At 44.9% G+C, this 14,147-nt stretch overlaps 1 pseudogene; it reads right to left on the bottom strand.

Moving 5' to 3' along the window:
- Positions 1 to 2,225: 2,225 nt before the first annotated feature.
- Positions 2,226 to 2,669, bottom strand: LOC125401566 (NADH dehydrogenase [ubiquinone] iron-sulfur protein 6, mitochondrial pseudogene; annotated as a pseudogene).
- Between the last annotated feature and the right edge of the window lie 11,478 nt (positions 2,670 to 14,147).

Here is a 14,147-nt window from a genome sequence, read left to right as displayed (position 1 = left end):
TCTTAATTATACATTACAGTTTTAAATGAACTTCACAAACATAATACCTTAATCAAGAGTAGATATATATATATATATATAAACAAAATTGATCTAAAATTTTTATCAATAGACCAAGATCCATACCAATGCAAATTATTCAACTCTATAGCATATCCCCCTTTAAATGTAAACAGACATTTATAAATAATCATTTAGAGAATTTAGGTGTAGTTCTCTCCAAACTGCTTCCTGCTTTTTGTTGGGCAAAGTATTTGGGAATTCGTGGAGACCTTTCAGGGATTCTTGATCCGTTAAACCAAATTAGTCTGGAAGGATTTCACAGGTTCTCATCCTCTGTAGAAACAAAAGAATAATCCCTTTTCCAACGCAACAAATCCTTAGACCCAAAGATTGAAGTCATAATACTTTTAAATATATATGTTGGTTTAGCTTAGCAGCCCATACAATAAAATGTCTCTCTGTACTTAGCTCATTCATAGTCAAAAAATTAAAAGAAAACACAATAATATACATAATCCAGATTCTCTGTGTATATACCATCTTTATGTGGCTTATTTTTTTACTCTATTACTTTTTCTACATGTTTAATATTTATTTATTATCTTTACTCCTTTAATCTATGACTGTCTGTATTCTTTTATATTACATTTACTGTCTCTTTACTCTTTTTCTTCTTTCTCGCAAGCCTACAAACATGTTTTAAACACACTGTGTCTCATTTAGAGGTACAACAAAAAGCAGAACACAGAACTGGTGTGGAGGGCCAGTGAGCTCTTCCCAGCAGGCCTGAGAATGATTGGGAATCAGGGGGCTTTGGGGCTTGGGTGGAGATCAGGTTTGCCCACTGTCTTGAGAAAAACGCTCCAGTGAGGAATCCTGATCTCTCGCCCCCAATTCAGCCAGGTGGCCACCATGGTCCATTCCTTGGAATGTCACCCTTGCGATTGTAGCTTGGGTTGCTTTTAAATGGGGATTGTTTTGAGGAAGGTCTCCAGTCTCCATCAGGAAGATGGGTCAGCTCCCAGTGGGGAAGAGAAATAAAATTTCCTTCAGGTTTTTACTAAACCTGAAAGAAAAAAAAAAAGAAAAGAAAAAAGAAATTTAGGGATTGGATCTGAAGGAGAAGAGGGAGACATGAAGATCTGTAGTCAGCCTACCTGCTTCCCTGGCAAGAGTCATAAATAGTTTTTAAAAGAAGGAAAAAGAAGAAGATATAGACACGGAGATATGAAGAGTGTCTTACTTCGGCTTACTATCACTGAGATGAAACTCCATGACCAAAAGACCCTTGGGAAGCAAAGGGTTTACTTCTCTTACAGTTCCACGTCACAGTTCATGAACAAACCCAGTGAGAGCAGGAACTCACGGAGAACAGGATCCTGGAAGCAGGAACTGACGCAAATGCCTTGGAGGAAAGCTGCTTACAGGCTTGCTCCCCATGGCTTGCTCAGTTTGCACGCTTATAGAATTCAGGACCACCCAGTCCAGGGATGGCCCCACCCACAATGGACTAGGCCCTCCCCATCAATCACTAATTAAGAAAAGTCTCTACAACCTGATCTACAACCTGATCTTATGGAGACATTTTCATTTTCTTTTGTTATTGTTTTGTTGTTGTTTCAATACAGGGTTTCTCTGTGTAGCTCTGACTGTCCTGGAATTCACTCTGTAGATCAGGCTGGCCTCCAACTCAGAGATCAGTCTATCTCTGCCTCCCGAGTACCAGGACTAAAGGCATGCGCCACTATCGCCAAGTTGGAGGCATTTTCTTAATTGAAGTTCCCTTCACTCAGATGACTTTAGCTTGTGTCAAGTTAATATAAAACTAGCCAGCACAGAGAGAAAGTATGTATTAGGTTCTTATTAAAGCAAAGCGCTGACAGCATTCTGATTCTTGCTGAAAGTAAGCCTATCTGCTTCTCATTCTGTGAACTGGGTTTTTCTGGTTTGGGCTTTTATATAAACAGATGCACATTTGTCATGAGTGTGCTCTGCCAGAACCATAGACAGGTTTATGTCTTCTGAAATGTCAATCGTTACTAATAACAATACATTCTCTAGCTACATAGGCGCTGTTGGGTGCATTTTGCCAAGAGGTCCCAATGTCCCCTGACAGCTGGCTATTGAGAACACAGGTTACAGATGCAGGTTCTTTTATTCCATTCTTTTTTTTTTCCATGATGGTAGCATCTTTTATTCATAAGAAGGGACACAGTTCACAGAGTAGTGACCTCACACCTAAACACCTAACGTGGAGACAGATGTTGCACAGGTGACAGAGGACCAGGACACAGCCCACACTAATGATGGTGCTGCTTGAATTGCAGGCCACAGTAGCCACACGTCCCCGTTTTTGTTTCTTTGTCCAAATTTATGTACACCTTGGGGTGGCCCAGGGCACCACCACCGCCATCGCAGGCTATGATCTGATGGTCCACCTCATTCACAGGCTGCTCTGCTATCAAATCGATGGCAAGGTTCTCATTCACCTCTTTCTGACGATCTACAAACCGAATCGTCCTGTCGTCTTTTTCATCATAAACCTGGCTGGTGTGCGTGATCTTCTCCCAGCTCGATGATACTCGCACCCAGAAACCCCGCGCAGCCCTGGGGAGAGCCAGCAGCTGGGGGAAGGTCAACGCCGCCGCCATCTTCCCGGTGACCCCTGACCCCGCGCAGCGTCCTCTTATTCCAAGGTATTCTTAATTACTAGTCATGTTACAGGGTGGCAACAGAACTGTTACAGAGGACGCAGAGTCTGAAGAGTTTACAAGGTCTTACTAGAGCCAGAGGGCTGATAGAGATGCAGAGAGAGTGACCGCGGAGGGGTGGTGCTCAGGAGCTGCTCAGGGAATTCAGGTCCACTTGAGACCCAGGCTTGAGTTGAGCCGCAGATGTTCTGGACCACGAAGGTGAGATACAGACCTGGACCGGGCTGGATGATGGGTAAATGGATGGGTGACTGACAACTTGAATAGGCCATGTCAGGCAGTCTCCAAAGGCAGTCTAGAGGTTTCCCCTGTTGGTTCTTTGACACATGCTGGGTGGTCAGATGGCAGGTCATTGGGGTCATCACCATCATGGTGTTAGGTGTCTTCCTGACGAGGTGCTGTCCACGCCCTCTGTCTAGTAAGTCTGATGGGTTCTCCATTCCATTCTTGTAAATATGGTTCTAGTCTGTCCATGTGCTCACACGTTCTGTGATGGTCCTCTTGATTGCCAACTTGTTGGGATTTAGAATCTCCAAGGAAACACATCTCTGGGCATGTCTTCAAGGGATTCTCTAGTCATGTTAACTAAGGTGGGAAGACCCATCTAAATGTGCTCAGTACCGTTCCTGAGTTGGGATCCTGAAATAAATAAAAAAAAAGGAGCTAGTGGACTCAGTACTAGCCTTCATCACTCTGCTTCTTGCTACGGATGAAACATAACCAGCGGACTCTGGCTCCTGCCGCCACGCCCCTTCTACCATGATGAATTGAATATGTCTGAATTCATCCTGTGAGCATGTAGGTGATACCTTTTCCTTTGGGGAGAAAAAGTTCCCAGTCTGTGCCTCACAGGTAGGGTTGGACCAACGTAATATCTTACATGCACAAAGAGTTTGAACTCAAATTGAGGCAAATGTTGCTTATAATATGGAGTCACCATAAACAAGGTACAACCTGAAAGTCACATTTCATACAATATAGCATAATTTAATACACTCTTCACACATTGCACAAATTATTCTTTTTGTACCTGGCATCCTTTGCTTGGCATTGTGGAGTGTGAGGTTCATATGCAACAATCCAGCATTTTTTTCCCAATTGCAGGATTTCCCAATCTCAGCACTATTGATATTCTAGGATAGGTGCTGTTGCCTGCACAGGGTAGGTGTATGGATTCTTTGACATGACTTTTGCCATCTTGCATTATAATCGTCATGACTGCCCAGAGTCCCTGATTAGTTTTTCCAGCATGGTTTCCCAGTCAAATATAAAGAGAAGAAACCATTAGAGTGGCCTGTGTGGCTGTGCAACTGGTCATTGGCTCTGAGAACTGTGCTTGGGGAGGTGGGGCTAGAGGGTGGGTGCACGTGCAGGTGCACATGTACCCCGACATGTGGAGGTCAGAAAATCACTCTCAGGACTCGGTTCTTTTTTGCTTCCTTGTGACATCGATGCTTGAGCCCAAGTTGTCAGGCCTGTGGACTAGCACTTCAATCCACTGACCCATCTCACTGGCCCACGGCCTGGCTTGTTGATGTTAGGCTGAGGTAAACCAGGTACACTCAAGCTTGGACAAAGTTGATCTTCTCCTGACCGCTTGACAAGACCCTGTCTTTTGACTCAGCCTTTGGAATACACATGGTATTGCTACCCAGAACCACACTTCTGTTTCAAGTCCCCAGGAACTTGCACTCCACACACCCCCTTTATCTCAAGGCACATTGGGGTCAATTCCCACACACTGGGACCTGGTTACTGAAGGACCATAGAGTGTTTATCAGCATCCTAATTCCTGCCGGTCAGATGCCAACATCAGTTCTTCCCACCCATAAGTTGGCATAGTCACAAAATCCCATAGGCATTACCAAATGTTTCCTGGGTAGAAATCAACCACAATTTAAGCTCTCTTTATATAATATTCTATTACATGATTATATCAAAGTATTTGTCCTACTATTAATAGATATTTATGTTGTTTCTAATTTGAGGTTATTGTGAGTGATAATATCATGAAGAAAAAAACAGTATTTTCAAGTTACAGAGGAAAAGAACAGAAAATCAGGAGAGAGAGAGAGAGAGAGAGAGAGAGAGAGAGAGACTGTGTGTGTCTGTGTGGATCAGTGTGGATCAGTTTAACCACAGATCCTCCTTTAAAATACTTTGGCAGGTAATAGTCTAGCAAGATGAAAATTTTGTAGTAACTCTGAAGCCATACAGCAAATGAATGGAACAAAATATCACGGCAAAGTATACTATTATCAAAAATATTAGGACAGCCAATCCTGTCACTGCAGGCCTGGGATCCCAGCTCTCAGGAGGGCAGCTGAAGCGGGAGGATCACAAATGCCAAACCTGACTGAGCTACAAAAGACAAACCTAGGCAACATAATGATGCCTCACACTTAAAAAAGTAAAGAAAGAAACAAGAGAAAGAGAAGGGGTGGAGAATTTTTAAAAAGTAAAACGAGGGCATGAATAGAGCATTGCCTAGCTTCCACAAGGCTTCAGCTTCAATCCCCACAGACATAATTTTTTTTTTGAAACAGCATTTCTCTGTAGCTTTGGAGCCTGTCCTGGAGCTGGCTCTTGTAGACCAGGCTGGCCTCAAACTCACAGAGATCTACCTGCCTCTGCCTCCGAGTGCTGGCTGGGATTAAAGGCATGTGCCACCACCACCTGGCTCCCACAGCCATAATTAACCACGCAGCTAACTAATTAAAATAATCAGCACAGCTGGGCAGTGGTGTCGCACGCCTTTTATCCCAGGACTCGGGAGGCAGAGGTAGGTGGGTCTCATGAGTTCGAGGCCAGCCTAGTCTACAAAGCAAATTCCAGGACAGCCAGTACTGTTAAACAGAGAAACCCTGTCTCGAAAAACCAATAATACTAATACTAATCAGCACAAAGTTTTCTGAGTGCAGTGGAAGCATTGTCCTGACATCAACTTAAAGACCTGGAGAGATTGCACAAAATGCTTTTCTAAGTCTGTGGAAGGGGCACTGAGGCAATGCAGCCCGGACAAGCCAAAGCTCTGAAACAAGGGGAGAGTTGAAAGGAGAGCTGAGGCTGCAGCTGTGTTTTCCCCTGGGCGCATCTAGGATATGTGAGCAGGGACTGAGCACTGGGACTAACCCTGGCAGGTGCACATCTTAGAAACCACAAATGTTTTCTGGGGTTGCCTGAAGCACAATTAATAAAAGCTCAGAGACAGATATTGGGGTTCAACCTGAAGACCAGAAAAGCAAAGCACCCAGCCACTAGCTCTTACCTCGACTTCAGTTCAAAAATGGTGATCCTGCCTCCAGGTGATCCTGCATCCAGGAAACCTCAGAATCTGACTGAGACTGAGAGCTGTCTCCTCCCATTTTATAATCCTCTCTAATTCTGGGATTAGGGGTATGTATCACTACCACCTGGTTTCTATGGCAAGCTAGTGTGGCTACTGGGATTAAAGGTGTATGTCATTGCTGCTTGGTCTGTACGGCTGGCCAGTGTGGCTGTTTTACTTTTCTGATCCTCAGGCAAGCTTTATTTATTAAAATACAAATGAAATGTGACTACAGTTACCCTGAGCTGAAGAGACACAATTAGGAATGAAATGAGAGTCAAGAACACCTTCATTAGATGTTTGCAGAACATACAGGGGGCAAATGGGCTCAGCTAAGAGCTCTTTAGAGTCTGAATCCAATGAAGATACTCGGATCATAAAATATTGTGGGAGGGGGCCTTCTGAAACTCATTAAAATTGAAAAGATGTTTAACTGTCTCCATGAACATTCACCCATCTACCTTTCAAAGGTAATGCTTGGTAAATGTGAAAGACTAAAATTAGGGCCAGGGAGAGGACTCAGTGGGCAGAAGTGCTCACCCTGAAAGTCTGAAGACTGGGGTACAGATCCCGAGCCCCCATGGAAATGTCGGGGAGGGCATGGTGCTTGCCTGTAATCACAGCATGTGGGGGACAAAAACATGGGATTCCAGAGCAGACTGTTTAGCTAGACTAGACAAATCTTGCCTACACAAGTGCATGCACACCCATACACACATACACACCAACACACCTGTGAACACACATATATACATATACAAAAGCGAAGGGCTAAAATCATACAACGCATGTCCCCAGCCACCATGGACATGAATCAGAAATCCACAACAAACAGTGGTATTGGAACCCCTTGAGTGTTTAAAAGTTAAGCAATGGATTTTCAAATAACCAATCGGTCAAAGAGAAGCCACAGAAGACATTAGGAAATATCCTGTGCCTAGTTAAAAGGTCAGATTAGAAGGTATGGGCTACCGCTGGAGCAGGGCCTGGAGGGCAATGGCTACTCGGAAACACTTGTGTAAGTAAAAGGACAGGACCCAAGCATTAAACTGTAACCAAGAAACAATTCTACAATCAATAAAAAAAAAAAATCGAAAGATCTGTGGAAGAGATAGTCAGAGCTACGGGTCTAGCTCAGGGGTAGAGAGCTTGCCCAGTATGCTCAAGGGCCCTGATTTTGATTTTTATCATAAAAAAAGATATTCAATATCTAGTAAACGTTATGAAATGCACTTGACTTTCCCAGCCCTCAGGAGCACGCAAACAGAAAACACCTGACACAAACCCATCAGACCCAGAAAGGCCAACGGGTTTGTGCTGGCTACTGTCATGTCGACTTGACCCAAACTGAAGTCACTGGAGAGGAGGGAGCCTCGATAGTAATGCTTCCTCATCAGGACCACCATCCCACAAATAATGACACAGGAGCTAATTACTAATCATGAAATCTTTGCCTCAGCTTAGACTTTATCCCAACTACCTTTTATAACTTAACTGTACCTGTCTCTGTTGATCTACATTCTGTCATGTGGCTCAGTTACCTCTGCTCTGTACCATATATCCGACTTCTTCAGAGTCTCCTGGCAAATCTGCTCTTCTTCTTCCCAGAGTCCTCCACTGCTCAGAAGTGCCGCCTATATCTCCTGCCTAGCTATTGGCCGTTCAGCTTTTTAATACACCAATCACATCAATACATCTTCACACAGTATACAAATAACCCACAACAAGCCTCAATTGAGAAAATGCCTCCAAAAGAGCTGATTGTAAGCAAGCCTATGGGCATTTTTTATTTAGTGATTGATGTGGGAGGGTCATGCCATTGTGGGTGGTCCTGGGTACTATAAGAAAGCAGGCTGAGCAGGTCATGAGGAACAAGCCAGTAAGCTACCGTCCTCCATGGCCTCCACATCAGCTTCTGCCTCCAGGTTCCTGCCCTCTTTGACCTCCTGTCTTGACTTCCATTGATGGTGAACAGAGATGAGGAAATGGAAGCCCACTAAACTCTCTCCTCCCCAGGTTGCTTTCGTCATGGTATTTCATCCCAGCAATGGTAGCACTAAGACAGGGCTCACGGTCTCACGCATGTACATTTCATAGGAATCTATGGAGACAAACTCACAGAAGCAGAAAGCATGACAGTGGTTGCCAGGGCCTTCCTTAACATTTACAAAGGCAGTAGATCTTAAGTGTTCTCTCTCAGAGATATACGATGGGCGTATGATGGAAACCGTGTGGTGATGGAAGTGTTAATCTGAGAATGAGTATCACTTACAGCTGATGTGTATAGCAAATCATCACATTGTCTATCTTGAACGCATAAAATTTTAAACTATCAATTATATTTCCTTTCTCGTTTTTGTTTTTTGCCTATTTGAGACAGGGTTTCTCTGTGTAGCTTTGGAGTCTGTCCTAGAACAGGCTGACCTTGAACTCACAGAGATCCACCTGCCTCTGCCTCCCGAGTGTCGGGATTAACGGCATGCGCCACCACCGCCTGGCCTGCCAGTTATATTTTGCTGAAGTTGGAAAAGGAAAGAATGTGTGGGTGAGTAAAATACTCCTCTCCAAACATGCTTCTCTGGCATCTTTAGAGTCAGCCGTTCAAAGAAACTGCAAGCCTGGCATCAGCTCTGAAAAGCCCGTCTAGGATAGTAAACAGCAGGTGCCGACCAAGGTGGTTCTCAGCTGATCTCGTCTTCTTGCCTCAGAAATCTCGCAGGAGTTGGAGATGGCTCAGGGGTTAAGGGCACTCGTTCTTGCAAAGAACCTGGGTTTGGTTCCCAGTACCCACATGATGGCTCACAACCTTCTGTAACTCCAGTTCTAGAGGATCTAATCAGAAATGTTTTCTGATTTCCACAGGCATCAGGCATGCACTTGTGCACAGGCACACATGTAGGCAAAACATCTATACGCATAAAATAATAAAATACAAATTTTACTAAGATTATAAATAGCTATTTGCATGTGATCACCCTCCTAAGGAAGACTACACGTCTACCTTCTAAGAGAGGAGACTTGTCTTGCCAGCTTTTCGCTTTATCCACAGGAGCCATATAGCATGTATTTTTTTTTTTGCATGGTGCATTTTCACGCATGGCTCCAGGTGAACAAAGGTAGGCAGCTCTGATGAACATATAACTAGGGAAGAAACCAGGTGATCCCAGGTACATCTTTCAGCTTTGGTTAATACTGACACAGAGGCTGGAGAGATGGCTCAGCATTTAAGAGCACTGACTGCTCTTCCAGAAGACCCAGGTCCAATTCCCAGCACCCACATGGCAGTTCACCACTATCTGTAACTCCAAGATCGAACACCCTCACACAGACATGTATGCAGACAAAACACCAATGCACATAAAATATAGTAATCCTGACGCAGGTTTCCATGGTAGTGGCAGCATCTTCCTTGCCCATCTCCAACATGAGAGTACTGCTGTCCTGCACACCTACCCCTCACACACAAAATACCTGCCATACTTCTAATTTTAGCGATTGTTGTTTAATCGGAAGGTTTTTAATTTACTGTTTCCCCTCTGAAGTTTGATTATTTTAATCTATGAGATAAACTGACCCTAGTAGACTTCAGAGGAACCAAATCTATACTATGTCTAATAGACATGAGAATCTGAGAGTCAAAGTGGGAAAGCGGGAAGATAACAGACCCTTATACAGAGCTCAACAAAGAGACGGTGGCCTGGGGAAGGATGGGGAAGGGGGTGGTGCTGGCAGTGGTCAACTGAGGAGGATGTGTGCAGGAGCCAGAGATGTCTTGTCACAGTCTCCTTGGTAACAGTCACATAGACTCATCTCTGTCTGAGTGACTTTGATCCCTAGAACCTATGTGCCATAGTATGCATGCACATGCGCGCGCACACACACACACACACACACACCAATAATAAATTTAATTTACAAAAAGGTTTTAAAAGAGCAGCGGATATACACAACACATACACATGTGGAATTCTGAAAAATGAAGTGTGGATGGCCCATAGGAAACAAGATTATACACATATTAGGAAACAATGAAATGCCAACTATCATTAGACATGTGTATTGAGAAAACAAAAATTAAAGTTCAGAAAGTCAGACCAGCAGGATGGCTCAGTGGCTAAGGAGGCTTGCTGTGCAAACTTAGTGACCTGAGTTCAATCCCTGGAACCCACATAAAGGTGTAAAAAAAAAATGTGCACTCCAGGGGGCTGGAGAGATGGCTCAGAGGTTAAGAGCATTGCCTGCTCTTCCAAAGGTCCTGAGTTCAATTCCCAGCAACCACATGGTGGCTCACAACCATCTGTAATGAGGTCTGGTGCCCTCTTCTGGCCTGCAGGCATACACACAGACAAAATATTGTATACATAATAAATAAATAAATAATTTAAAAAAAATGTGCACTCCACAAAGTTGTCTTCTTACCTCCAAATACACACTGTAGCACATACACACACACACACACACACACACACACACACACACACACACACTAATAATTTTTCAATTTAAAATTCAAATAATGCCAATGTTGCTGGGCATGCCTTTGATTCCAGCACTCAGGAGGTAGAGGCAGGTGAATCCTCAAGTTCAAGGTCAGCCTGGTCTACGGAGCAAGTTCCAGGACAGCCAGAGCTTCACAGAGAAACTCTGTCTCGGGAAGAAAAAAAAAAAGTAAGGATGGAAATGTACCAGTGTTCACAAGGAGAGAGCTAAGTGCCAGTCAATCCTCTCACACTGGGTGGAGGGAAGATCGGAGCAGCTACACTGTAACACAATCTAGCAAAATTTTCATACTTCCCCAATTCTGAAGCACATCTTTTAAATTTAAGCTATTAAATTTCAACATTTAAATTGATATTTCTTTTATGTATGTGAGTGGTTTTGTTCTCACTGTATGCCTGTGCACATGCCTGGTACCCATGGGGGTCAGAAGAGGACGTGGGAGCTCCTAGAATTGGAATAATAATCAGCACCATGTAGGTGCTGGGAATGGAACTGAGGTCCTCTACAAGAACAAGTGCACCTAATCATCAAGCAATCTCTCCAGCCCCCTGAAACATGCATTTCTGAAAGAGACAAACAAGCCAGGTCTGTTCATCCAGATGCCCGCTGGCACGTGGTTCCTCGTTTTCTAAATTGAACTCATCAGCTTGCCCTGGTCAACTACTCTGCCCCCACTGTTTTTCCACCTCTGTTCCCTTCGAGGTTTGTGGTACCATCGAGTGCACAGTCACGTAGGAAGACAGTGAGAGTCAGCGTGCTGTGTTCCGCTCCCTCCCCGTTGCTCCTCAGTTACCCCACTGAATGAGTCATCTTTCAAAGTGAGTCTAAATCCCTTCACCTCCTTCTTTTGTGGCTACGAATGACACCCATTTAATATAAAATCTGCCATGCATTTAATATAAGATCTCTTTTCCACGGCTCCCCCTGCTCTCTTCTATTCACACGGCACCATTGGTGTCATTGCCGGCCGTACTTGGCAACTTTCCAGCTCACGTTTCAAAGGTCAAGGCCTGTGAGCTGGCACATCTCCTTGTCTAGCCTCTGCCTCCACCTCTTGCTCTTTGTGCTCCCCCATCCAGCCTTTGATCTTGAAATACCAGCCTGGTATTTCAATGCTCATCTCTGCCCCGGAAGATGCAAGGTCAGCCAGTTGCGAAAACATGAGATTATCTAACCATTAACCATAGTGAATTATCAAAATAGTCACTTTAAACATTTTTATGCGGGCTTCAATCCCAGCACTCAGGAGGAAGAGGCAGGCAGATCTCTGTGAGTTTGAGACCAGTCTGATCTACAAAGCAATTTCCAGAACAGCCAGGGCTATTTACACAGAGAAATCCTGTCTTAAAAAACAAAAACAAACAAAAAAGACATTTTTATAATTTGGGATTTTATATCAAGGCAATCTTACAGAAATATTATTTGAATAAGACAAAAAAAACCCTGTGCATTCCTTTCTAGAATTGTTTATATTTAGTACCACTTGGCTGTTTTTCTATATAAATATAGATAAATCGGTTTTGTTCTAAATTCTGACATCATATCCACTCAATATTTGAGTGTTTTTTGTAACAGCTAGAACATTCTCCTTCATAATCATATATCATGGTCAAAATCAGAACATTTAACATTAATATAACACTATTTATTATCCAATCCATACTGCAATTTTATCAATTTTCCTTAAAAGAATTTTGTTATCCCCAAAATGTCCTTCTGGCGGTGCATGATGCCAGTTCGATCCAGTTTGGGTGAGGCCAGCATGGATGAAAGCAGCAAGTTTCTCCACTTGTTTTTACCTTGAAGCACTGGGTGTGCGCTTGCTCACTGGTGTTTTCTCTTCAGGCCTTTCTCAGTATGACTTTAACTGGGTCTTCTAACCATCTCCAATGTATCGACGTATCTGTTTAAGATTTTTCGTTTCTTTTCTTGCTTCTTCAAGGTCTCTCTACACAGACCTGGCTGTTCCGGAACTCACTCTGTAGACCAGGCTGGCCTTGAACTCATAGAGATCCTCTTGCCTCTGCCTCCCGAGTGCTGGGATTAAAGGTGTGCGCCACCATGCCTCTCCGGGTTTCTTTAAGTTTCTTTAAGGAAAAGCTAGAGCAGAAAGCTACTTCCAAAGCAATCTGAACTGTGAGCTATTCGGGAATTCTCGCTTTCTCAGTCCTTTGCACGAGCAATTTGCCTTTACCAGTTTGGTCCCTATGTTACCAACCAGTTTTCAACACGGAGAATGGAGGGTGTAGTGATTTGACCACACCATTAAGAGAGAAGAGGTAGTTCCATCCAGAGGGCTTTCGGAGTGGTGAGTGGATTCGGGTCCCCACGGGCCCAGCGAGGGGGAGCTAGGACTCTCCCCGACCCCATAGACTCCCAGGTCAGCCTGCTCTGCTGGCTCCACCCTGCTAGCTTCCCCGCCAGCCATCCCAGCTTCCATCCAGAGGGCCTTCGGAGTGGTGAGTTGATTCGGGTCCCCGCGGGCCCAGCGAGGGGGAGCTAGGACTCTCCCCGACCCCATAGACTCCCAGGTCAGCCTGCTCTGCTGGCTCCACCCTGCTAGCTTCCCCGCCAGCCATCCCAGCTTCTATCCAGAGGGCCTTCGGAGTGGTGAGTTGATTCGGGTCCCCGCGGGCCCAGCGAGGGGGAGCTAGGACTCTCCCCGACCCCATAGACTCCCAGGTCAGCCTGCTCTGCTGGCTCCACCCTGCTAGCTTCCCCGCCAGCCATCCCAGCTTCTATCCAGAGGGCCTTCGGAGTGGTGAGTTGATTCGGGTCCCCGCGGGCCCAGCGAGGGGGAGCTAGGACTCTCCCTGACCCCATAGACTCCCAGGTCAGCCTGCTCTGCTGGCTCCACCCTGCTAGCTTCCCCGCCAGCCATCCCAGCTTCCATCCAGAGGGCCTTCGGAGTGGTGAGTAGATTCGGGCCCACGACAGGGGCCCAGCGAGGGGGAGCTAGGACTCTCCCCGACCCCATAGACTCCCAGGTCAGCCTGCAGTGCTGTTTCCACCCTGCTAGGCTCTCCCACCTGCCATCCCAGCTTCCATCCAGGTACAAATTTCTATATTTCTCCCCTCCCACTGAGCCCATAAAATTTCCCCAGCTCAGCTGCCTTGCACACTGGGCCTGCTCTATAGGGGCATCCCGGACAGAGGCAGTGCCTGTGGTTCAATACCCTGCTTGGGGAAAGGTAGGCATTCTATCAGTGAACTCCCTGCCCAACAAGGGAACCTGACCCGATACCAGAAGTTCCAATAGAGAGCATTTGATCGAAGAGATGGGCAGACGCCAAGGCAAGACCTCCTCCAACAATCTGAAAAACAACATGAAAATATCAGATCCCAATGACCCTACAACAGAAGGATTTGAACACTCTAACCCAGATGAAGTGGAAAAAAGTGCCATTATGAAAGCAATAGAGTCCCTTAAACAGGATATGAATAACTCCCTTAAGGAACTGGTCGAGAAGTATAACAAAAAGTTTGAAGAAATGAGTATAGAAATGGATGAGAAATATAACAAAAAGTTTGAAGAAATAAGTAAATCCGTGAGTGATACCCTGAGAAACCAAGAAAAAACAATCAAACAAGTAAAGGAAACAGTC

This window comes from Myodes glareolus, chromosome 9 (assembly GCF_982192425.1).
Source record: "Myodes glareolus chromosome 9, mMyoGla1.1, whole genome shotgun sequence".
NCBI lineage: Eukaryota > Metazoa > Chordata > Mammalia > Rodentia > Cricetidae > Myodes > Myodes glareolus.
Note: the sequence above shows the minus strand (reverse complement) of the source record. Positions and strands in the feature narration are given on the sequence as shown.